Below are 27,092 nucleotides of genomic sequence, written 5' to 3'. Positions count from 1 at the left end.
AATAATTTATTAATAGAAACATAACATTACATAATTTTACAATGAAGACGGTATGCAGTAATACTTTAATATTCGCTTGCACTGATCTGTCTTTAACTCTGGTCTAGTGCTTAATTGAGTGAACGATAACTACGCCGCTTCTAGAACGTTTAGTTTTGCTTTTCTTGGTGGCCACTGATGTCACAGTTCTGATGTTGTTTTGGTGTACTGTGGATACTGTGCGGTACCGTGTTGAGAGGAGCAGGTTATCCGCTTATGTCCGTGTTCGACGGACCCCGCTAAAGATTATAATTCCACTTAGAAAATATGTGAGCGACTTATGGTGGTGGTTTACAGTAGCTCTTGCCATATGGCCCACTCTGTGAAGCCTGTGTTTTAGGATGGTCGGTGCTTTTCTGTGTATGGCTGTGTTCCATACCTTCTGGAGAACAAAGCAGGTCGAAGGAAAGGAAAAGAGACAGAGTGAAAAAAGCGGAAGAAGAAGAAGGAAATGGCTTGCAGATCACAACGGGGAGGGACAAAGTTCTGAGGACAAAAGTCATTAGATTATTAAGACTGGACTTGAGCAAAAGCTCCATGAGACCATCCTTTCCCTACTACATCTACATCTACATCTACATTGATACTCCGCAAGCCACCCAACGGTGTGTGGCGGAGGGCACTTTACGTGCCACTGTCATTACCTCCCTTTCCTGTTCCAGTCGCGTATGGTTCGCGGAAAGAACGACTGTCTGAAAGCCTCCGTGCGCGCTCTAATCTCTCTAATTTTACATTCGTGATCTCCTCGGGAGGTATAACTAGGGGGAAGCAATATATTCGATACCTCATCCAGAAACGCACCCTCTCGAAACCTGGCGAGCAAGCTACACCGCGATGCAGAGCGCCTCTCTTGCAGAGTCTGCCACTTGAGTTTATTAAACATCTCCGTAACGCTATCACGGTTACCAAATAACCCTGTGATGAAACGCGCCGCTCTTCTTTGGATCTTCTCTATCTCCTCCGTCAGACCGATCTGGTACGGATCCCAGACTGATGAGCAATACTCAAGTATAGGTCGAACGAGTGTTTTGTAAGCCACCTCCTTTATTGATGGACTACATTTTCTAAGCACTCTCCCAATGAATCTCAACCTGGTACCCGCCTTACCAACAATTAATTTTATATGATCATTCCACTTCAAATCGTTCCGCACGCATACTCCCAGATATTTTACAGAAGTAACTGCTACCAGTGTTTGTTCCGCTATCATATAATCATACAATAAAGATCCTTCTTTCTATTTATTCGCAATACATTACATTTGTCTATGTTAAGGGTCAGTTGCCACTCCCTGCACCAAGTGCCTATCCGCTGCAGATCTTCCTGCATTTCGCTACAATTTTCTAATGCTGCAACTTCTCTGTATACTACAGCATCATCTGCGAAACGCCGCATGGAACTTTCGACACTATCTACTAGGTCATTTATATATATTGTGAAAAGCAATGGTCCCATAACACTCCCCTGTGGCACGTCAGAGGTTACTTTAACGTCTGTAGACGTCTCTCCATTGATAACAACATGCTGTGTTCTGTTTGCTAAAAACTCTTCAATCCAGCCACACAGCTGGTCTGATATTCCGTAGGCTCTTACTTTGTTTATCAGGCGACAGTGCGGAACTGTATCGAACGCCTTCCTGAAGTCAAGAAAAATAGCATCTACCTGGGAGCCTGTATCTAATATTTTCTGGGTCTCATGAACAAATAAAGCGAGTTGGGTCTCACACGATCGCTGTTTCCGGAATCCATGTTGATTCCTACATAGTAGATTCTGGGTTTCCAGAAATGACATGATACGCGAGCAAAAAACATGTTCTAAAATTCTACAAGAGATCGACGTCAGAGATATAGGTCTATAGTTTTGTGCATCTGCTCGACGACCCTTCTTGAAGACTGGGACTATCTGTGCTCTTTTCCAATCATTTGGAACCCTCCGTTCCTCTAGAGACTTGCGGTACACGGCTGTTAGAAGGGGGGCAAGTTCTTGTTTCATTTTTGCGGCTATTAGATGGAGCCACTCTCGTTATGTCAACCGAGACACTGCAACCAATGTTTACAGAGTATATTCAGCGTTCGTTGCATTAGTCGGCAACGGAGCAACGAAAATGAATCACTTTACGGTTGTTTGCACTGTGACTCTGGACTGTGTTTAGTTCTACGTTTTGAATTGTACCCCACGAAACAGGATTGTGTAAGTATTCCTTTTACTTCGTGTTGATCTCAAGGAACGTAAACATAGGCTAGACAGCGAAGAGCGTTGAACGAAAAATAAAGGTGAGATGTTCGTGGGTTATGAGGAGGGGAACGGAGAGGCGCAAAGAATTCCCTGGCCGTCAGTTATCCTAGTTACGCCATAGTATGTAATAATTATAATCTTTACCTACACCCACAGTTTATACCCGTGATGTTCTTAAGCCATGTCACAGTTGTTTAGCACTTTTTCTGGAAAGACTTTTCCATTACATTTCATTGTTCCTTTATAGCACTCCATTTCGTGTTTTAACTGATCATTACCTTTTAACAACGTTTTGCAAGGGCGTATTCGACTCTGATTTAATCCAACTCTGAGCTCATGTCATTACACGGTAGTAGTAGAGCTTTTGTGTCGAAGAAAGCTGACGTTTCCCCTGCCGATTGATCTCTGTTGTATGCATTATTTCACTAGTCTACAGTTATAGTGCTTCCTAGGTACTTGAAACACCAGTCTTCTAATTTGTCTTCACCAACTGATATGCTTAAAAACTTGTTATACTGGCTCCTACTTCTCTTCATTTACTGAGTCTTCAGTTTATTAACCGTAATACCTCTTCATTGTCAAGTTGCCTATTTAATCGCACTCAGCAGTTTTTCTACATCGTTTGCCATCAGGTGAGAATTACTCTTACTAAGACACTTTCATACGTCTTTTGGTGCCAAATGGTATCAATAGAAACAAAATACTTATCAAACCGCGTTTGGAGCCCGTCAGAGCTCAGAATAAAAACACTTCCCTCTGGCTGTGTGTCGCGAGAAAAGCGGTTATTTCTGATTCTTTTAATCGTAGCTCAAGTCGCTGTTAGTTGCGCTTTTTGCGCTGCAGGTGGCGAGACCACTGTAAATTATTATGCTGTTCAGGTGTGTAATAAGAGGCGTTAAAAGGTTATTACATAGTACTTCATAAAATTTTCGGAGGTATCACAGATTCATACGGAGAACTTTAACTGCCATGATCCACATTCTAGTAAAGCATAGCGTCATAGTTATGCCCTGTTCTGTGGTGTAACAAGCTGAGAAACGTCTTACTAGGAATGTGGCTCAATTGAAACTAGCACTGATTTCCGCACTGTAGGTTCCTGTAACACACAAGGACAGTCGACATAGACAGGTAAACATGAACTACCAAGACACCTTGCACGTTTGTAAATGAATAGCATTAACCTAGTTCCGAAAACAAGAAGACTTTACCAGCACGTAATCACATCCTTCTCTTAAATGTTGCTCTCATTTTCGAGAGTGTTCAATCCTACAATTTATGTCTTTTGGTCTGTGACAGTATTTCCTTCCTATCACTACAATTTAGGTTTACCCACTCTGTTAAATGAAACATCTGTACCTGTAAATCTTACTACTGTCCAGCGTATTTTTATATTTGAACAGTTGGGATTATTGTCCGTCCCGATATCTGAATGGTCAGCGTGACGGACTGCCGTTCTAAGGGGCTCGGGTTCGATTCCCGGCTGGGTCGGGGACTTTCTCGGATCAGGGACTGGGTCTTGTGTTGTCTTCATTATCATTTCATCGCCATTGTGGAAGTTATAAATACCGATAGGAAACGCCGTCCATATGCGTCAGCTCACTAGCGTTAAAGAAAACGTGAGGTCCGAAGAATTCAGTATGGTTTTGAAAGAATTGCAAGGATAGTTTTCCAAACGTTTCAAGGACACTGCCAATCTTACATCTCCAGAGTGAGATTTTCACTCTGCAGCGGAGTGTGCGCTGATATGAAACTTCCTGGAAGATTAAAACTGTGTGCCCGACCGAGACTCGAACTCGGGACCTTTGCCTTTCGCGGGCAAGTGCTCTACCAACTGAGCTACCGAAGAAAGACTCACGCCCGGTACTCACAGCTTTACTTCTGCCAGTATCTCGTCTCCTACCTTCCAAACTTTACAGAAGCTCTCCTGCGAACCTTGCAGAACTAGCACTCCTGAAAGAAAGGATATTGCGGAGACATGGCTTAGCCACAGCCTGGGAGATGTGGTAGAGCACTTGCCCGCGAAAGGCAAAGGTCCCGAGTTCGAGTCTCGGTCGGGCACACAGTTTTAATCTGCCAGGAAGTTTCATATCAGCGCACACTCCGCTGAAGAGTGAAAATCTCATTCTGGAAACATCTCCCAGGCTGTGGCTAAGCCATGTCTCCGCAATATCCTTTCTTTCAGGAGTGCTAGTTCTGCAAGGTTCGCAGGAGAGCTTCTGTAAAGTTTGGAAGGTAGGAGACGAGATACTGGCAGAAGTAAAGCTGTGAGTACCGGGCGTGAGTCTTGCTTCGGTAGCTCAGTTGGTAGAGCACTTGCCCGTGAAAGGCAAAGGCCCGAGTTCGAGTCTCGGTCGGGCATACAGTTTTAATCTGCCAGGAAGTTTCATATCAGCGCACACTCCGCTGCAGAGTGAAAATCTCATTCTGGAAACATCTCCCAGGCTGTGGCTAAGCCATGTCTCCGCAATATCCTTTCTTTCAGGAGTGCTAGTTCTGCAAGGTTCGCAGGAGAGCTTCTGTAAAGTTTGGTAGGTAGGAGACGAGATACTGGCAGAAGTAAAGCTGTGAGTACCGGGCGTGAGTCGTGCTTCGGTAGCTCAGTTGGATTCAGCCGGCACGGTAGCTCAGCGTGCTCGGTCAGAGGGTTAGCAGCCCTCTGTAATAAAAAAACTGTGCTAATCGATCAACAACGAACTTAAAACGGATGTCTTACGACGTCCGCCCCGAGCAGATGCAACGAACAAAAGCGAACAAAATGAGATTTAAAAAAAAAAAAAAAAAAAAAAAGTTGGTAGAGCACTTGCCCGCGAAAGGCAAAGGTCCCGAGTTCGAGTCTCGGTCGGGCACACAGTTTTAATCTGCCAGGAAGTTTCAATCTTACATCTGTTTTCGAGATCATTTGTCATTTCAATTGAAAGTGCTCCCTGCGCATGTGCAGATGTAACTACTGATCTGCAACGTAATTCCCATTTTAAAGACAAATCCTTTTACATTGGAGGAGTAGAGTTTCCAATATTTTTTCGATTATGAAATTAAATAAGTCACAGTTACGTCGCAACTAGAGTGCAAAAATCTGTGGAATTGACCGTGTCTGTATGCCAACAGTCTGTTCCAGATGAAAATTATATTTTTGCTTCCTTGCCCCAGAATTTTTTTTCTTTTTGTCTATATCATTGAGAAATGTGAAATATAAAACCAAGTCATATGCAGTGAGGCTACTTTACTATTTAAATGAGGTGCGTTTCGTTCACAGTTTCCCCCCTTATCACTCTCAGGCAGCGTAACGTCCTGGCAAGGAAGTGGGCAGCTAGGCTGAATGGTATGGCAGTTGCTCCAGGGCGTAGATCACCTCCCGAATTCTTTCAAGAAATTATATTTTGTTATTTTGGTACAAGAATAAATTTCCTTCCTGTTGAAAACTATGGCAAAATATTTTGTATCGCAACCGGTAGTCAATTTGGCTACGGCAGTTTCTCTGTCGGAGGAGGCATCCAGTTGTGCAGTGTCCGAGGTAACAAAACCACTAAGAAACACCCTCCCTGTCTCAGTTCGTAGCAGTTCTCAGAATACGTCGCTTAGTGACTGACAGTAGCGCGCTAGTTTCCGCTTTTTTGCGGTACATGTGTTGGTCTCCGCCACCCTCTAACTGACCATGCATTATTATGCTCATTTCTAGCCAAGATGATGGCATTTGGACTTTCATAACACACCTGACTGTGACTAAGATGAAAATACACGATTTGCACCGCTAGAAATCAGCATCTGTGTTTCATTAACGTTAGAGCGGTAATCTTTGTCTTGCTACCCCTCATGCATGCTCATCACGTCTCCACTTATTGTTCATTACATTCGTTCCTAGTTCTAAATTCTGGAGATTCATCTCTGATTTCTCTCTATGAACTAGACTAGTTAGGTAACCACAGCCTTCCGCGGCCGATGACACTGTCAATAATATTCTTCAGGGTATGTACCCGCATTGTCAATACGTAAAATTCTCCGACCTTGTGGCAGCTGTTGCAAACGGCCATCCTCAGGTCGTTTCTCTCAATCAACCAGGAAAACACCTTCAGGAAATCCATTTTCAACACTGCCCAAAACGTCGTAGAATTTTACGTATTGACATTGCTCTCAAAAGCTCTGCAGAATTTGTACTCCAATTATTATTATTTCTGAATTGTTTCTACGTCTTTTCATGTACTTTAGGGTCAGCCCAAAACATATCTGTGGATCACCATGTGTTCCAAATTTGTGACATGGAAAGTTACCATTTTTTGTAGCGAGACTGCCCCGAATTCCTACATGTTATCAAAAATATAACTGAGTTAATTGTAGCTGCCTGTCTACTGCTGGTCTATAGTCTCCCACTGTTCCTCGATTAATCAAGCATTTTAACTCGTCAATAGACTTCCCTGCTGTACAGGAGTATGCCTCATATCTTCACGGTCCAGGGGCTGATAACAGTCAGGTGCGATATTTTTCATCTCATGATAGGGGAAACACAAGCTTTACAGAATAGGCAAGCACCACCGTATCTACAAAATACATTTCTACTAAGTAGCACAATATTTAATGCTGCAGTTGGCGACAGTTCTTAACCACATGTTTGTAATTATCTCACAAAGGAGACATGTGTGGTGTTGCATTTACTGGAAGGCTTCCACTTCTATTATCGTGTCATTTTTCGCTATCAGTTATTATACACCCTGTTTATAACAACAAAAATGATTCAAATGGCTCTGAGCACTATGGGACTTAACACCTGAGATCAGCAGTCCCCTAGAACTTAGAACTACTTAAACCTAACTAACCTAAGGACATCACACACATCCATGCCCGAAGAAGGATTCGAACCTGGGACCGTAGCAGCAGCGCGGTTACGGACTGAAGGGCGTAGAACCGCTCGGCCACAACGGCCGACTTATAACAACATCTGAAATTATAAATACGTGTGAAGCAGAAATATGAGAAATCGCAAACAAAGAATTAAAAGCAGGAAAAGAAAACTGGAGAAGAACAAGTAGGACTCCCTGTTTCCAGACACTCTGTTTCCAGACTCGTGCTTTACCGTTGACCACCCGGCCCATACTGATATGCATACAGGTAGTGTATCTATAGATTTTGATTTTGCTAATAGGTGACAAATAAGGCCGTCTCTTTTGACTGCATTGATTTACAAGAATGAATTACATGCATCGACAATGGACCGTAGATATTAGTATTTCACACAAATCTCAACTTGACACCTCTACTCGTTCCTGAGAAAAGGGAGTCGTATGCAGATGGATAGACAAATGAATAACAAATGAAAAAAGTGTTAAAATTACAAAATAACAGTTTTCAAGTTTTTCCTTTACTTGTACTGTGATACCTTGCTTGTTGTAAAATTTTATGGTTCTAGGTCAATGGGAAGCACCCCATAGGTTTGATGAGTGAGTTTGCCAGTATCGAAATTTCTGACATAAACAACTGTATCTTTTGGTTCAAATGGCTCTGAGCACTATGGGACTCAACTGCTGAGGTCATTAGTCCCCTAGAACTTAGAACTAGTTAAACCCAACTAACCTAAGGACATCACAAACATCCATGCCCGAGGCAGGATTAGAACCTGCGACCGTAGCGGTCTTGCGGTTCCAGACTGCAACGCCTTTAACCGCACGGCCACTTCAGCCGGCACTGTATCTTTTGATTACGGCGATTTAGATCCTTAAATTTTCCACATCGCCAAGGGTCCGTACACATTATTATGTGACATAACTTTCAACCAGCTACCTCTAACAGTTCTTGAGAAAAGAAGGTCTTAACAGACAGTCAGACGGCAAAAAAAGCGTTTTTACTGAAAGAGGTATGAAAGAACAGTGGATAGGGATCTATGTGGAGTAAAAATGTTGTTGTTGTTGTGGTCTTCAGTCCTGAGACTGGTTTGATGCAGCTCTCCATGCTACTCTATCCTGTGCAAGGTTCTTCATCTCCCAGTACCTACTGCAACCTACATCCTTCTGAATCTGCTTAGTGTATTCATCTCTTGGCCTTCCTCTACGATTTTTACCCTCCACGCTGCCCTCCAATACTAAATTGGTGATCCCTTGATGCCTCAGAACATGTCCTACCAACCGATCCCTTCTTCTGGTCAAGTTGTGCCACAAACTTCTCTTCTCCCCAATCCTATTCAATACTTCCTCATTAGTTATGTGATCTACCCATCTAATCTTCAGCATTCTTCTGTAGCACCACATTTCGAAAGTTTCTATTCTCTTCTTGTCCAAAGTATTTAGGAGTAAAAATAAGGAGTCGAAAAAGAAGACGAAAATATAAGTAATAGGAACTGGAATTAATATAATTGTATCACTTAAACAGTACCAGTAAAGTGATATCCAACGGCCTTGCCGCAGTGGTAACACCGGTTCCCGACAGATCACTGAAGTTAAGCACTGTCGGACTTGCATAGCACTTGGATGGTTCACCCTCCAGATCTGCCGAACGCTGTTGGCAAGTTGGATGCACTCAGCCCTTGTGAGGCCAATTGAGGAGCTACTTGACTGAGAAGTAGCGGCTCCGGTCGCGTAAACTGACAACGTCCGGGAGAGCGGTGTGCTGACCACACACCCCTTCATATCCGCATCCAGTGACGCCTGTGGGCTGAGGATGACACGGCGGTCGGTCAGTACCGTTAGGGTCATTCGAGGCCTCTTCGAACGGAGTTAAATTTTAGTTTTAGTAAAGTGATTAGCAAACATTAAGGTAATTAATTTCGGCAAATGAACCAAGAGAATAATAGAGTAGGCTACCTCTCCCATCCCCAGGAAGACACAGACAAGAATGAGAGAATGGAAACCCGAAAACAGCACAACAGTTATCGGGAGGCTGGTAAGACTGATAACTGAGATGCGAGAGCAGGCAGTAAGAAACTCTCAGCTGGTCATGATGTCTATTCAATGTCCGAGGCCCCGTGGGGTCGCCGCGTGGTCTTCGGCGCTTTGTCACGGATCGTGCGGCTGTCCCCGTCGGAGATTCGAATCTTCCCTCGGGCATGAGTGTGTGTGTTGTCCCTAGTGTAAGTTAGTTTCAGTTACATTAAGTAGTGTGTAACCTTAGGGACGGATGACCTCAGGATTTTGGTGCCACTGAAGTTAGCACAAATTTTCCAATGTCCGAGGCGGGGGTGGAAACATCTAAATTTGCCTAAAAACATTTGACGATTGATTGAAAGACAATTGATATCGGAAACGTAGCGAATAAGAGTCTATGTTGCGGGTTGAATGCTTCAAAAAGTAGGATGCCGCTGTTACATCAGGCTAATGGGCTTGCTTCGTCCCTGCTGTAGTTCGCGAGTATGATGAATCTGAGGACGTCGGCGCTGCGGTCGCTTCCTGCTCCTTCACTCGTTCCCTGTTACTGAAGCGTGCAGGAGTGTCAAGCTAGTCGTGACTTATTGTCAGTACGGAAGATAAGTACACAACCTTGCTGGTGTAAAGTAGCTCTGACAAGGCGAAAAGACAAGTTGTCGGGATCAGATGGCCTTTAACAAAGCTGTGGAGGGTGTAACACGAAAATTAATTGACGCAAAGTACACAAATGCAAATGTGTTATGTTAGAGGTTCAAATGGTTCAAATGGCTCTGAGCACTATGGGACTCAACATCTTAGGTCATAAGTCCCCTAGAACTTAGAACTACTTAAACCTAACTAATCTAAGGACAACACACACACCCATGCCCGAGGCAGGATTCGAACCTGCGACCGTAGCAGTCCCGCGGTTCCGGACTGCAGCGCCAGAACCGCACGGCCACCGCGGCCGGCTATGTTAGAGGAAGAGATATCTGGAATTAATTTCGTGCTATAGTCCACGTCTGAGACGAAAAACATACCAGTTTCGTACAATGTAAACAAAATAGCTGAATCCCTGTTTATTCCACTTTAGAAACGGAAGTGCTGTGTTGGACGAAAACTAAACACAGAGCCACGTCACTGTTATACACCTGTGACAAAAAAACCGCGCCATTTCTGTATTCGTTTGGTCATGACGACTTGCATCAATGGGCTAATTGTCAACTGTGAAGCTTATATTTCTTTCCCAAAGTTTGTTAATTAATAACTGTTTAGACATTTCGCTTAAAGCTGATTCCATGTTTTCTGGTACTGTCGTGGTTCTTTCTGATCACCAAAAGCTAAACACGGACTGATGTGTCTTTTAGATTGACGATCGTAAAGCAGCCATGCTGAATCTATCTGCTCTGATTCATGGCCATACGCTTCAGCCTGTACGATTGGCTCTTCAAGGTGGCAAGTACATACATACATCCAGCTCAACTGCAAATAAACTCTGATGGGAGCAGCAGATTTATAGTTTGTCTACTATTTATGAAAAACACAAAAATAGCTATAAATTATCTTGAGACTGTCAAAAAGAATATTTTTCAGTCTTATGGATTACTGAATCGTAGTATGGCCACTCTGAAAATGTAGTGAAAAATAATGAGCAGAAACGAAGAATGCAATTTTATTAACTGCGAGTTTTATATATCGTGGTTTTATAAACATATCAGTAGAGCTGTTACTTTTCGCTTCAGCGTAAGCTGCACAGGGGCAGTGGCCGATAGGTGGTGACAGGTATTGCTCGGATTTATGGCGGTGAGATTGTGGGCAGGGAGGCGAGAGGCGGGAGGCCAGTATTGTGAGGCAGCTGGCCGACAAAGCCTATTGTGAAGAACGAGTCTGTAGCGCTACCGCCAGAGCAGAGCAAGGAAAGGCGCAGGGTCCGCGAAATGAATGTGCGACACTCCCTAAGTCCATTGATAAGGGAAGACGTATGCACGAGGGAAACATGGAACAGGAATCTACATAGAACAAGTTACAACCATTAAGAGAGCTGTGTGAAAGACGGTTGACGTCTCGGGACACTAGAAGGTTTCAGATTGATAGTATAATGATGAGACAGAGATTTCGAAACCAGCTTTCAAACTATAAGATTTTTCGGGGGCCGTGATGGACTCTGACCATAACTTACTGGCTACGAATATTACCTTAAAATTTAAGAAATTGCAAAAGGTGACAACTGAGATGGGACCTGAAAAATTTAAGAAACCAGAGGATGGTGAGAGTTTCAGAGGGAACATAAGGCAACCCTGGACTAAAAACGAGAAAAGGGATACAATAGACGAGGAATGACTAGCGCTGAGAAACGAAAAAGGCAGCAAGGTTAACGCAAGTAAAAAGGTAAGGCTCAGTAGAAATCCTTGAATAAAACAGTAGATCTTAATTTAAACGACGAAAGACGAAAATATAAAAATGCAGTAAATGTAGCAGACGAAGGGGAATATAGAAGTCTAATAAAGGAAGTGCTAAATAGTTAAGTAGGAATGACTAGAGGACAAGTTCATGGCTGTAGAAACTTGTATAAGTAGAGGAAAGATAGATGCCACCCAGATGAATATTAAAAACGATCTTTGGAGAAAAGAGAAATACCTGCACAAATATCAAGAGCCCAGATGGCAAAACAAAAAATGGGAAGCTGGAAACTGGAAGAAGTTACGTATAGAGGGCCATGTAAGAGAAAGAAGCTTGAGGACAACATCGCAGAAAGAGAACGGAAAGTACTTAAAGATGGGATGCGAGATACTGAGAGACGAAAGACCTAGGAGCAAACATGGTCCCTGGGGTAGAAGACATTCCCTAATAATTGCTGAGTTTCTTCGGAAGGCCAGCCATTACAAGATCATTCCGTCTGGGGTATTAAAATACACGGTAAGATCGGATTACTCTCAGATGTCCAAAATAGTCAATTAATTCCAATTCCAAAGAAGGACGGTGCTGATTTTTCCAGTATTACCGAACCATCAGTTTAATATGCTGTGGTCGCAAAACACTGACACGCATTATTTACAGACGAATGGAGAAACTGACAGATGCCAAACTCGGGGAAAATCAGTTTGGATTCCGGAGAAATGTAGGAACACGCGATGAAATATTGGCTCTACGACTTACCCTAGAAGACAGGTTGAAAGTTTACAACATTACTATATTCACAGAAAGTTTTTGAGAATGTTGATTGGGACTTTTGAAGGTAGCAAGGATAAAATACAGGGAGCGGAAGGATATTTACGACTTGTGCCGAAACCAGAGGACAGTTGTTACAGTAGAAGGACATGAAAGGGAAGCCATAGTTTAGAACGGAGTGAGGCGGGTTTGTAGGATATCCCTAATGTTATTGAGTTGGTACATTCAGTAGATTGTGAAGAAAACCAAGGAGAAATCTGAAGAAGGCATGAAAATTCGGGAAGAAGAAATAAAACCTTTGATGTTCACTGATGACATTGTGAGTCTGCCAGAGACATCAAAGGGCTTAGAAGAGTAGTTGAATGGAAGACAGATTAGAAGATGAAAATAAAGAAAATAAAAAAAAGTACTGGAATGTACTGGATTTGCTGTTTTTTTGGTCCACTGACGACGTTCAGCCTGCTGTCCAACTGTGTGAAACGACATCTGGCGATGTACTCGACTGTACAAATCAGGAAACTTCATTCGCTTTATGGTCATATCAGGTGCAAAGAAGACAGCTCGTTTTCACCATTTTGTCACGTCTCCACGTCCACACATCTTAATGCGCTGGTTCCGTACAGCCTATTGGCATATACACACCACTTTACTGTCTGGTGGCATACGAGGTGCGACAATAAAGTAATGAGACTGATTTTCTTTGCAAGATGTGGCAACCCTGCAGGCTTGCGTAGGCACAATATCTTTGACCTTGGGCTAAAAGCTGTTTCTAGTCCTAGCAGCACATCGATGCAACTGCGCAGTCGTGAGTTGTGCTATAATAAGTTAACACGTGTTTGTGTCTCTCGTCACGGAAATGGAACCGCATAATATTGCGCAATGGTATGCCATTTCTTTTTGCGTTAAATTGGGTGAAAACGCGACGACAACTTACAGTAAGCTGCAGAAAGCTTTTGGAGAGGAGTTTATGTCAAGAGTCAAGTTTTTCATTGGCATCAAATGTTTAGTGAAGGCAGAACGAATGTTGAAGATGAAGACTGCAGTGGACGACCATCAACCACACAGACAGATGTCAACTTTGCCAGGCTGCATGAACTCGTACAACCTGATCGAATATTATCCGTGTAAATCATTGCAGAAGAACTGAACATCAATCGAGAAGCGGCTTTCTATTTCCATGAGTCAAAACGGCGGTCGAGGGACACCATTTTCAAACAACACAAGACGTCCAAAATGGATAAAAGTCTTCTGTGACGAGAGTCTTTGAGGACATTACAGGAGATGAGTTCCAGAAATGTTACCATCAGTGGCAGAAGCGGTGGAAAAAGAGTGGCAAATCAGAAGACAACTACTTTGAAGGAGACAACACTAAACTTGACTAAAACGGTAAGCAACATTTTTTTTCACATCAGTCTCATTACTTTATTGTCGCACCTTGTACACACGACACTTTACTGCCATGACTAACGTCAGCGTTTGGTCTCCTGGTACCAATTCTGCACTATCTACACAACGCAAAGTGAGCAGTGCGCTCTTCTAAAACGGTGATTAATGAAAGGGACGATAAAAAAAGTTCGAAAGCCGTGCAGTTCAGAATCGGTATGACATACAGACAAAATCGCCGTGACCATTGAGGCAATCAAGTCTCTGTATGTCCATCTTTGCAGAAATGTTTGCGGGACTTGGCTACTCGGTACAGGATGTCAAATCAAATACTTTTTAACTGTCTAATTGCCAAACTGTTATTTTATTTGGCTACTTGTTTCGGCGATTTAGCGATTTACTACTCCATCTTCAGGCCCCCTGACCGACGTGTAGGAAGTTTCCAACTTGGAAACTTCCTACACGTCTGTTGGAGCGCCTGAAGATGTTGTGATATGTTGCAGGAACTGGTAGCCAAATGAAATAAGTCTATAAATTAGACTGCTGAAAGGTGTTTGATATGACATTGAGGCAATCATCCCACCGGCGCACTGCGTTATAGATACCCATTCGGGAAAACACCTTGCTCTGCTGCGAGAAGAAGTCCGTAACTACCTGCTGCACATCTTCATCTAACATAAATAGTCGACCCTTTAAGGCGTTTATTAAGGGAGCGAATGCGTGAGAATCGCATGGGGGGTCAGGACCATAGGGCGGACACTCGAGTGTCTTCTACTTGAGTTGGCCTAACTTCTGCATTACGACATTTGCAGTATTGGACCGTGTATTATCATGAACAAGCAACACTGCTTGTCATGGTTTCCATTCTACAACCGTGGTTTTCGACAGACGTGCTGCCCCATATACATTCTTCATTCTCCGGTGAATGTCTACCGGTACTTGTCATTCGGCAGCCAAGAAGAGAATAACAGCACGTTGGTCCTCTTTGGATGCATTTGATAATAATTTCGCCATAGTTCAAGTTTCGTTGCAGCAACGTCTTCAAACGGAAACTTTTTGATGGTCTCTTATATTCTGAACGATGAGCTTACTTTCAAATGTTTACTGAATGGCGCAGTATCTTACAACGTATTGCAAAAACTGGACTTAGATACACTGAAACATGGGCTTCACAACTACGAAGTACACAAGTCTAAATGAAGAGGTTTTAGAAATTGTAGGAAATGAAAGAAATTATGTAAAATCCCTACCAGAAAATGTAGTACGTTAGTGGCATAATTATTGTGGAATTCAGGAATCCAAAGATTGTAAAACTGGCTTTAGAAGGAGCAGTATAGGGAGAAAGTTGACAAGCGTAAACAGAATAAATATATAAAACAGTTTATCGTGGATACTGAGAGTCGTAAGAATGTAGAGGTGAGGTTGTTACATCAGTATAGAAAGACCTATAGGTGGTTGTGTAAGGGAAGGGAGTAATGCTACACTTGTCGAAAGAAAGATGACAAAAAAAGAGAATAAGAAGGATAAATGACAGTCAGTGGACGTGAACAGTCTGACACCACGACAAAGAATCACTTGAGTTGTCTGGTGTGAGACAGCAGCCACAGACGACAGTATTGAAATCTACGTATAAGTTTCAGTGTATCACTGTAACCACTGCCAACTCAAAACGTAACTAGCACGTACAGGCCACTAATTACTATTCACCAGAATGAAAATATTAGAGCTTCTAGATGAAATGGCTTTCACTATAGACCTGTCTTGACTTGAAAATACTTAAATAACTAGTCAGCTGACAGAAGCTTGATTTGAAAACAATGATGCTTACATGAGTGGGAACACTCCTCTTCCCCCTCTTGCAAACAGAAAGATGGACTTCGTAATTCAATTGAAATATTATTTCCAGCAAATGTATAACCAAAACACTACAAAGGGGGCTCACGCGAATAAATATTATTTCGTATTTACAAATTTATTGTTAATACTGTAAGCAGAAGAATAGAAACAGGCAACTTCGACATACTTGTTTAGGATTAGTTTAACAGTTCAACAGTAAACGTACCAGAGAAGTAATTATACAATTAATTCCTTTTATGGAGCTAGAGGACATCCTTCGAGAACTTAAGATGCAATAAGACATTCAAAACACTTTGTAAAGTAACGATCAAGCACAGAGACAGACTGTCGACGGAAGAGGCATCAAGACTGAAAACTCGTCTTAAGAAGTGTATGGGGAAAGTTTGCAGGTATTTTCCGCCTTGCTGTACTAGAATTTAAAAAGAGCAAAGAAGGAAATTAAAAAATGTTTCAAATGAAAAATTTTGAAACTGACAAAGGGAAGTGATAAGAACACTCACGTTTGCAAATACATACGAATAGCCATTGTAGACGAATGGGAGATTTAAGAGAGCTGTAGAATAGGATGGATATCGGATATAAATGTGACTAATAGTCGTAAAAAGAAGTGCTGGACTAGAAAATTATCGTGAAGTATGGAGAAACACAAGAAAAGTACCGACACATCTATCCTTGGTCTATGAGGGCTGGTCTGATGGCTTGGTGTAAGTGCTACCCAATAAAAGGAAATACCAGGATTTGAATCTTCGTTATGCACGCAATCCTAATTTGTTAGAGTGTGACTTTATAGCCGGGAATACGGCATTGTAGATTAAAAGATTCATTATGTCACATATTTGTTTGCTGCAATGGATAACCTATAGTTATTTCGTGGATCGTCAACGATATTGTAATACACATATTGCTTGTGTTTTCCGTCTCCAGGTCATAGCTGCCGCAACCTTAACTGACATGGCTGCAAAAGATACTTCATACACAGGCGTTAACGTACAGCCAAGTGATGAACCAACTTAAAATTCATTTCCTGAAAACTGTTGATCTCCTTCGTTATTCAAAATTTCAATCACATTTAAGTTACGTTTTTTTCAGTTTTGCGTCACGGAGCGCACTTTCCGTTCTGGTACGTCGCCGCCGCGAGGTATAAGAACTCTTCATTTAATGTACGTTCCGCGTCTGTCCAATCTCATCACGAGCAGCACTTCTTCTGCCAGTGTTTTCGAAGCCGCGGAGCTGTCGGCTTACGGATCCAGCAGCTCAAATGAGAATAGATGGGGCTGCGGGCGAGGGTTTCTTGTTTAAGGCCTCTGGGAGTGTTGGGAGGGAAAAGGGTTTCACAACCTGAGGCCAGCGCGCCAAGGCCCTTCATCGATCAGACCCATCACTTTCCAAAATCAAAATTCTGCGCACCGAAGAATAACTTGCAGAGGCTCCAGCTAAGAATTGTGGGAAAAGAAATAACATGTCCTCTTCCGCATGACCGTAATTCTGTTTGTGTTCATTACTGTCAAAGCTTACAGATCAGTCTCATATGCTCTGACTGACAAAATAAAGTGAGGGAGGGAAGGAGGAAACGAAACAAAATTTCCTCTCGTGAGGCAATCTGGCTGAAAACTGTTTTAAATGGTACATTATATCCTGATTATCGCTCTAGGGCGGTGTTGACGTCCCACACCTGTTCTATTGGGGACAGATCTGGTGATCTTTCTATCTACGGGAGTACCCCAATATCACGCACACAGTTCGTAAAGACACGTACCATGTTTGGACGAGCGTTGTCATGTTGAAAAACGACATCACAGTACTTTAAAAGGGCCTGTTGAAACACGTTTTCGTAACTGTTAAGAGCCCTTAGCGTCTTCACGTGTGAACACTGCCTGTTTCTCTGTCGTTTTTTTCATTTTTTTAGCTCCGACGCTGTTACACGGAGTCTCTGAAGGAGGGAAGAGCAATTCTTGTGTTTATTTTTTTCCTTACTTCCCGCATTGTACCTATTCTTCCTTGTGTGTGCCTCTGTATGATTCACTGCAAGCGTGAATGTGTTTGAGGTTGCTCACACATAGAGTTTGTAACATTGTAAATTTGTAATACCATCTGATTAGGCTGTAACTGGCCGTAGAAACGAGAGCGTTTTTCGAACAGAGACTGGATGAGAACTGGAGAAAACATTTTTCAGCATTTAGTTGGTACCCTGTGTCCCACACTAATGGAGCATTTTTCCCGCCCAACTGACACTGGCCTGCACATTTGGACTCAATACACGTTGGTTCGGCTTCTACCATCCACTGGTAAAAAGGAACAAATGTACTGAGATTTGTAAGTTGGTCCTAGTGGATCACAGCCGTTTTTGTTTCAGCTGAGATAGGCTAGTGGTTCAATGCTTTCATTCTTATCCCTAAATGTTTAATGTTTTGCATGTGGAGGCGTTCACAAGATGGCCTTGTTTGTTTCGACGATAGCCCCACGGCAGTGTTGGACTTTCCCTAGAATATTGTAGTGCCTGTTGCCTATCAATTGATTATTCTTTAGGACATTTTTCGCATTTTGTCTTTGTATTATTCTCGGTACCACTTGAACCTTAACTTCAGGAAATGCGGCTAAGATGCATGGGATTGTGGTATTGCGTTGCTTAAATGATATTTCACAGTGTGTACATTCCAGTGAGTACCTACACATAATACAAATTTGCATAGCTTACTTATTTTTTATTTTCTCGAGTTAAAGTAACTCGGCTTTTAGCCACCTACCTGCACTCTAGTTTGTAGCTTAAAATGTAGATGAATACCTTCATGTAAAATAAATTTCCGTTATTTGCTTAGCTTTTGAATTTCTTGAGTTAAAATAATTCAGCCAATAGTCACTGACTGGCACCCTGATGCTCTCTGAGAGCTCCACTGTGTAGCTTGAAGGTTAGCTCAATGTGCAGATTCCAATAAATACCAACACGTAACATAAATCTTTCATTGTTTGCTTATTCTCCGATTTTTTCGTGCTAGTGCAAAATTGATCTTTGACCTGCCCACATGATGACCGCTGGGAGACTAATTTCAAACCACTTCATTCAAAGCGTAGATCATGATGTGCTCGATTGAATGACATGCCTGTACATGTGCTCAGTTTAACGGAATTTTCATGTTTGTGAATTATTGACTCATTGTATTTGTTGTCTACTCTGCCCACTAGTCGCTAGTGCCAACATTTAGGCTGTATGCAGTTAATGAGTGCCTTATATTGAATATTATGTTGCCTGTGTATACCGAAGGGCTGTCTCGTTATTTGGTTGCGATTTTCGTAACAATTTGTGTGCTGATTGTGGCACTACGGCAGCAAGACATTAACCCATCCCTGTTGCTATCGATTGCTATTTGAATTCTAAAAATTGGGTGAAGTGAAAGACTAGCTACTTTATTTCATACACGAATAGTGATATGAGTGATTTGTTCGTTTTTCCTACTTCGTCCTTATTGTTTTATCCTATGTTCAGGAACTCCCTACGGCAAGTTTTATGTATTTTCTAACCCTGTGAATGACTTGTGGCAATATTTAGTTTGTTTTTTCACCTTTGTTAACTAATGAATCGCTAGTTAATTACTGAAATTCATGCGTTTACTAAAGCGCCTCTAAACACAGGAAGTTCACGGTTGTGCATACTAAATATTGATACTGATTTATGTAATGGGCCGTTCTTGTATGCGGACCTAAATTAATGAGGGATGGGCATGCTAGACACTAAAGGTGACGGATACAACTTCTTTGGTACTTGAGATTTTCTAACGCGCTGTTTTTTGTGTATCAAAACATACGTTCCTCCTCGCCACATTTCAAGTTTTCACACGAGAGGTACCACACAGGGACGTAAGATGTTCATGCCGTGCCGTTATGACATCAGTATTCCTTCAATTACTACTAGCCGTGACCAGAAGTCATACCTGGTGACTACCCACAACATGACGCTAGGAGTAACAGCACAGTGCCTCTCCAAAACATTGGAAGAATGCTTCCTCTCCCCGCCATACTCGCCAAAGATGGTCATCCGGGGTACTATAGAAGGACAAGTCATCCATGAACACAATTCTAAGCCATTCGTCAAGAGCCCATGATTCCTGGGAACTGCATCGCTGCCGTTTGTGTCATGGTATTAAAGAAACGTGCGACAATAACTCCATTCCAGAATGAGATTTTCACTGTGCAGCGGAATTGCGATGATATTAAACTTCCTGGCAGGTTAGAACTGTGTGCCCGGCCGAGACTCGAACTCGGGACCTTTGCCTTTCGCGGGCAAGTGCTCTACCAACTGAGCTCTCGGTCGGGCACACAGTTTTAATCTGCCAGGAAGTTTCATATCAGCGCACACTCCGCTGCAGAGTGAAAATCTCATTCTGGAAACATCCCCCAGGCTGTGGCTAAGCCATGTCTCCGCAATATTCTTTCTTTCAGGAGTGCTAGTGCTGCAAGGTTCACAGGAGAGCTTCTGTAAAGTTTTGTAGGTAGGAGACGAGATACTGGCAGAAGTAAAGCTGTGAGGACCGGGCGTGAGTCGTGCTTCGGTAGCTCAGTTGGTAGAGCACTTGCCCGCGAAAGGCAAAGGTCCCGAGTTCGAGTCTCGGTCGGCCACACAGTTTTAATCTGCCAGGAAGTTTCAATAACTCGATTGTCTGACTGTTTCGGTTGTCCGATCAACTGTGTAGGATGACACAGAATGTTCAAAGGAGTTCATAACTTATTCTCGAATGGCAGGTGCATATATGAAGGGGTTGCAGCGTGCTTGATCCACAGTAGGGCGACCTTCCCTTGTGGGGAGCAGACTGGCCCATCAGAACGATGACAATGAGTGTGTCCCCCCCCCCCCACCCCACATTCCTCGGCGTACCACATTCGAATGCCGCACGAATATGAATCTTGCCATATGGTGGCCGGCAATGGGACCCCTTTCAAACACTTCCAGTCCTGATAACGCTGTCTCACACGCATGCACGGCATCTCAGTGCTCACTCAACATCTGTCGCTGTTCATGCCTCTTATAAATCCAATGAGGTATATACGAAGGGATTACCTTGAAAGTGATGCCTCGATTATAGTGATCCCATGATAAGAGGAAATACGAATAACGTAAACTGGAACGATTAAACAGACAATTTTGTGGGGAAATGAAACCAAATACTGCGATTTATTGGCAACATGCTTAGAAAATGCTGCAGGTCTACTAAAGAGATGCTTACACCACACTTGTCCGCTCTCTCCTCGCGGTGTGGGATCCGCATCAGATGGGACTGACGAAGGACATCGAAAAGATTCAGTGAAGAGCAACTCGTTTTGTGCTATTGTGAAATAGGGCGGAGAGTGCCACCGACATGATACGTGAATTGGGGTGGCAATCATTAAAACTAAGGCGTTTTTCGTTGCGGTAGTATCTTCTTGGCAAATTTCCACCACCAACTTCCTCCTCCGATTGCGAAAATATTCTGTTGGTCCCCCCTACATGAAGTGAGCATCATGATAAAATAAGAGAAATCAGAGCTCGCACAGTAATATTCACGGGCTCATTTTTTCTCACTCCGCGTCCGAGAGTGGGATTGCAGAGAAATAGCTTGAAGATGGTTCCATGAACCCTCTTCCAGACACATCATTGTAAATTGCAGAGTAACCATGCAGATGTAGATGAAGAATATCGTTTTAATTTGAAGCTTTTTGTCAGTTTAAAATTGTGCGCCTGACGGGAACACGAACGCAGAACCATTGCCTTTTGCGCACAAACGCTCAATCAACCGAGCTCTTCAGCTACGACCCAGGGTCTGCCGTCGCACCAATATTTTCCCTAATATCTCTCTTCATCCTACCTTACTGACTTCTGGGTTGTTTTAATTTCTCTCTTAGCATGCACGGGGCATCTGAAGCATAGCTACTTGGCTATGGAACTTGTCGTTATATAGTTTCCAAACGCTGGTTACAAAACTAAAACGCCGGCCTGAGTGGTCGAGCGGTTCTAGGCGTTACGGTCTGGAACCGCGCGATCGCTACGGTCGCAGGTTCGAATCCTGCCTCGGGCATGGATGTGTGTGATGTCCTTAGGTTAGTTAGGTTTAAGTAGTTCTAAGTCTAGTTGACTGATGACCTCAGAAGTTACGTCCCATAGTGCTCAGAGCCATTTGAGCCAAAACTAAAACAATATGAATAACACGAGTTTTAGTACTACACTCACCAGACGCTAGATGCCTTAAGACTCCCTATAGGCCTAGGGCGATATGGAAAAGAACTTTTAAGCCGGAACTTTCATCGCCGTTAACCACAGGCTATTTGCAGGGAACTTTTCAATCCAAACGTAAATTTATACTGATAATATGTATCTTGTTCACGTGGCGACGGCGTGGAACTGTATCGAACGCTGACTAGAAGTCAAGAAACACGTTATCAGTCTAGACACCCACATCTGTTGCCTTCAGTGCCTCGTAGACCAACAGAGTGAACCACACGAACTTAGTTGATGGAGTTATGTCGCTACTCCGCCTCCAGAAGTCATATAAAATCATAGTTAGTTTACATGGAAACAAATTTTATTAATAAATTTTCATAATTTAAGAAACGTAACAAAGGCGTCTAAGAGAAATATTCAGTGCTCAAATACATAGTTATTTCTAAAGTGGTTCAAATCATTTAAAAGCCTAGATTCTTGTCTTTGTAACAAATATTTTACTATTTTCCAAAAATTTCTTTATCAGAAACATTCATTTTAAATATTTCCTGTTCTAGGACATTACAATTTTTAACAGTGCCTATTTCCGAAATTCAGCAACGTGGTTTTGGAGCCCTGTTTCTTCTGATTCTAAAAATAGTCCAGTCAAATAATTTAATATTTTTTTTTAAGTTTTAGTTTGTAAATTTTTACAATTTAGCAGCTTTTGACGGCCGTTGTGTATCCCGGGGAAGTAAAAATAATTTCCAAAAACAAGTACATATGATAATACCTTATCGCTTTTTATAAAGTTCATAGTTAAACAGACTTGCACTTATGCCCATTAAAATTCCGTGTACTATCGTTTCACTACCTGTTAATATTAAAAGACATAACAACAAATTTTGATTGTTAAGCTTATAAGCATTTAAAAGTGACTTGCAGGACAGTTCTGCAGTCATCTGTGTGTTGATAATTGAAATGTATACCTCACTGTGAATCAGTCGCGAATTTGCAACAAATTGAAGTTATCAGCGCCCAATAGTCAAATTGTAATCCTGCATGTCTCACTGTGTCAGCTCATTAACATCACGTAATCAGCCAGCCGCTACCAGCCAGTTGATGCGCGTTTAGTTATCAACATTTTAACTACTGACTAATATAGCCACCAGAAATTCTGAGTATTAATCTGACACTGGAAACTGTGCCATAATGAGTATGCAAAATTAGTTGCCTGCCTGGTTCATACGCTGAAACTATTGCCTGCGACAAAGCTGATCGTCAAAAAGTAATATTGCTTATCTATAAATAAGTAGAAACTGGAAGTTCTTTACTGCAATGTGGAGTACATTGTTTGACGTATGTCCACCAGCAGTGTTCATAACATGGAGTCCATCAGCTACTGAGTGCCGTAGCAACCCACCAATGGAAAATACCTGGGAGCAAACGTATACACATTAATTGTATTAAATTCGTTAATTATTTAGATGGCTGTACATTATTCTGCATTAAGATCCGACTTTTTAAAAAGGGTTTAAAGTTGATTATGAATCGGAATGTCACACACTATAGATCACTAGAGGAAACGATGTGGATACAAACAAATTATAGAAACGAAATACAGTACAATCATTTCCTATTGTAATGACTGTTCAAGACTTTTCGACTCTCCAGTTCTTTCTAACGGTTCTTCATTTCCAGTTTCATAAGTGCATTCAGGTTATAATATACACTCCTGGAAATGGAAAAAAGAACACATTGACACCGGTGTGTCCGGACACTGCGAGAGGGCTGTACAAGCAATTTCCAGGAGTGTAATTATATTGTTTTCTTTGCGTTACAGAACGAACAAGACTGCAGTAAAGCAGGTTGAAAATATTTAGTTGCGTTAAAATACGACATTTCAGAAACAGCGAATTTGATGAGCGACAATTAGATCTTTCGGATAAAACGGAGGAGAGACTTTGTTCTCTCTATTTAAGACAGCTGTGGTAGTAATCATGTATAATAAATCGAAGAAAACACCAGGAATATAAGTTAAAATAACTACTCTCGGATATAGACATTGTTTCACCCCAATTTAATGTTATTGTTTGACTACCGCGTCAAATTCGCAGTAGGCTGTAGTCAGAAATCGTGGTCCTATCTGTAATATCACTCTCAGTTTCAATACAAAGAGTGAAAGGCGTTAATTTATGTCTGTCTGTTATATTACCATTTTGTGTGCAAACTGTCTTCTCCATTGATAGAGCGTTGCTGCTGACTTTAACTTTACTTATGAAACATAGCTATTCCTATTTTCGTTTTCAGTATACAGCTGCATTCTCGTTTGTAAGAACTATGTGGATGACAACAAAACAAATCATATGGGTCTGGATATGTCAAAAGAAGAGAAGTGCTTCAGCTTCCCTACTGAAAAATAGCTTTCCTTTTCCTTTGATACCACGCGTTTCTTTTAAACTTTACTGTTCATAAATCAAACTTTCGCTCTGGGCAGACAGGTAGGCTAAGGAGATATATGGAAAAAATCAATGATGCGTAATCGGCAGGGGAGTTACCACAGAAACAGCGATGGAATTCCTGTGGGAAGGCAAATGTCATACAGAATTCTGGTTTGTTTATGCATGACGGTAAATTATGTGATTCTTTAAGCACATGAAGAATGCTGGCCACTAATTGCAGTGTGTAAGATGCCGACACAGTATCAGGCGTTTCTCCACTCGAAATAGTTTATGAGTCGAAATTAATTAGGTCTTGATGCTTAGAGCGAAAAGTCATTTGTGACAGCAGAGCAGATTGTTGTATTTCAAATGACACGAAAAACAGATAATTTGTCTATATCACCGAACAGTGTCCTTTATTAAAAAAATCGCGGTAGTGCTAACGCACAAAATACCGACATGAAGACAGTAAACTATAGATAGAGAAAAATGAGTTGTTTTCATTGGACAGTTACGTAGCAAATGTGATCTAATGATTAATTTGGCGAGCTACAAGAATAAATAACTGTGTAATTCTCTTTTATGACATAAAGTACAAATTTATACATACGAATCCGTTTATCACTAGGATTTACAAAGGACTTACATAACTGGCTTCCAATTATAGTCTCGTTGTCGTTTATTATATTTATTGGCGAAATAACTTTGTAGCGTCACTATTTACCTGTTTCTGTGTTATTCTTGGTGCACGTTTTCTGCAAGATAGATACTGCCTACAGGAAAATTAAAGAGACCTTTGGAGAGAAGAGAACCACTTGTATGAATATCAAGAGCTCAGATGGCAACCCAGTTCTAAGCAAAGAAGGGAAGGCAGAAAGGTGGAAGGAGTATATACAGGGTTTATACAAGGGCGATGTACTTGAGGACAATATTATGGAAATGGAAGAGGATGTAGATGAAGACGAAATGGGAGATAGGATACTGCGTGAAGAGTTTGACAGAGCACTGAAAGACCTGAGTTGAAACAAGGCCCCGGGAGTAGACAACATTCCATTAGAACTACTGATGGCCTTGGGAGAGCCAGTCATGACAAAACTCTACCATCTGGTGAGCAAGATGTATGAGACAGGCGAAATACCCTCAGACTTCAAGAAGAATATAATAATTCCAATCCCAAAGAAAGCAGGTGTTGACAGATGTGAAAATTAGCGAACTATCAGTTTAATAAGTCACAGTTGCAAAATACTAACGCGAATTCTTTACAGACGAATGGAAAAACTGGTAGAAGCGGACCTCGGGGAAGATCAGTTTGGATTCCGTAGAAATGTTGGAACACGTGAGGCAATACTAACCTTACGACTTATCTTAGAAGAAAGATTAAGAAAAGGCAAACCTACGTTTCTAGCATTTGTAGACTTAGAGAAAGCTTTTGACAATGTTAACTGGAATACTCTCTTTCAAATTCTGAAGGTGGCAGGGGTAAAATACAGGGAGCGGAAGGCTATTTACAATTTGTACAGAAACCAGATGGCAGTTATAAGAGTCGAGGGGCATGAAAGGGAAGCAGTGGTTGGGAAAGGAGTGAGACAGGGTTGTAGTCTCTCCCCGATGTTATTCAATCTGTATATTGAGCAAGCAGTAAAGGAAACAAAAGAAAAATTCGGAGTAGGTATTAAAATTCATGGAGAAGAAGTAAAAACTTTGAGGTTCGCCGATGACATTGTAATTCTATCAGAGACAGCAAAGGACTTGGAAGAGCAGTTGAACGGAATGTACAGTGTCTTGAAAGGAGGATATAAGATGAACATCAACAAAAGCAAAACGAGGATAATGGAATGTAGTCAAATTAAATCTGGTGATGCTGAGGGAATTAGATCAGGAAATGAGACACTTAAAGTAGTAAAGGAGTTTTGCTATTTAGGGAGTAAAATAACTGATGATGGTCGAAGTAGAGAGGATATAAAATGTAGACTGGCAATGGCAAGGAAATCGTTTCTGAAGAAGAGAAATTTGTTAACATCGAGTATAGATTTAAGTGTCAGGAAGTCGTTTCTGAAAGTATTTGTATGGAGTGTGGCCATGTATGGAAGTGAAACATGGACGATAACTAGTTTGGACAAGAAGAGAATAGAAGCTTTCGAAATGTGGTGCTACAGAAGAATGCTGAAGATAAGGTGGGTAGATCACGTAACTAATGAGGAGGTACTGAATAGGATTGGGGAGAAGAGAAGTTTGTGGCACAACTTGACTAGAAGAAGTGATCGGTTGGTAGGACATGTTTTGAGGCATCAAGGGATCACAAATTTAGCATTGGAGGGCAACGTGGAGGGTAAAAATCCTAGAGGGAGACCAAGAGATGAATACACTAAGCAGATTCAGAAGGATGTAGGTTGCAGTAGGTACTGGGAGATGAAGAAGCTTGCAAATGATAGAGTAGTATGGAGAGCTGCATCAAACCAGTCTCAGGACTGAAGACCACAACAACAACGACGTTTTCTGCGATCAAAATTTTCTTCTACGAAGTAGAATTACTCCAGGAAAATAGTCCCAAGGACAATATTAAAAGAAAATAGGCCCTAAGCACTATATATTGATTGACGGATTTGTTTGTCTCAAAATTCCAATAGAAACTTCAAAAATTTCTAGAATGTGCTTCTTAATTAAACTGACTAGTTAAAACTTTTTATTTCCCTCCTTGGCAACTCAAAAAATTAAGTATCCCTTTTTGAAGTTTCTGTTACTGTTGAACAACATTTTTATTCTGTGTAAAAACCACACTCTCTTCAAAAACCCAGCACATAAAAGTTGACGACTGTAAATTATACAAAAGGACTGACTTCTTGGCGTACTACCCCATCTCGAACACTGTTTTTCGATATAATTTTGTGAGATATAATGGGTCTCTACTTTATTCTAGACGCACTACAGGAGTCGATCTGTGTTAAGGTTGGAAAAATGACAAACTTACTTGTGCATCTG

General features: G+C 41.8%; 1 protein-coding gene and 1 non-coding gene across 2 annotated transcripts in view; one reads left to right on the top strand and one right to left on the bottom strand.

The window, feature by feature from the left end:
- Positions 1-27,092, bottom strand: part of LOC124550615 (GTP-binding protein Rhes-like) — a 475,888-nt gene that overhangs the window by 429,416 nt on the left and 19,380 nt on the right. The window lies entirely within an intron of this gene.
- Trnas-uga lies at positions 4,560-4,633 on the top strand. Its single transcript has one exon. It is a non-coding gene; the product is annotated as a tRNA-Ser (tRNA).

This window comes from Schistocerca americana, chromosome 1 (genome assembly GCF_021461395.2).
Source record: "Schistocerca americana isolate TAMUIC-IGC-003095 chromosome 1, iqSchAmer2.1, whole genome shotgun sequence".
NCBI classification, from domain to species: Eukaryota; Metazoa; Arthropoda; class Insecta; order Orthoptera; family Acrididae; genus Schistocerca; species Schistocerca americana.
The sequence above is the reverse complement of the archived record's forward strand: the minus strand, read 5'-3'. Positions and strand labels throughout refer to the sequence as shown.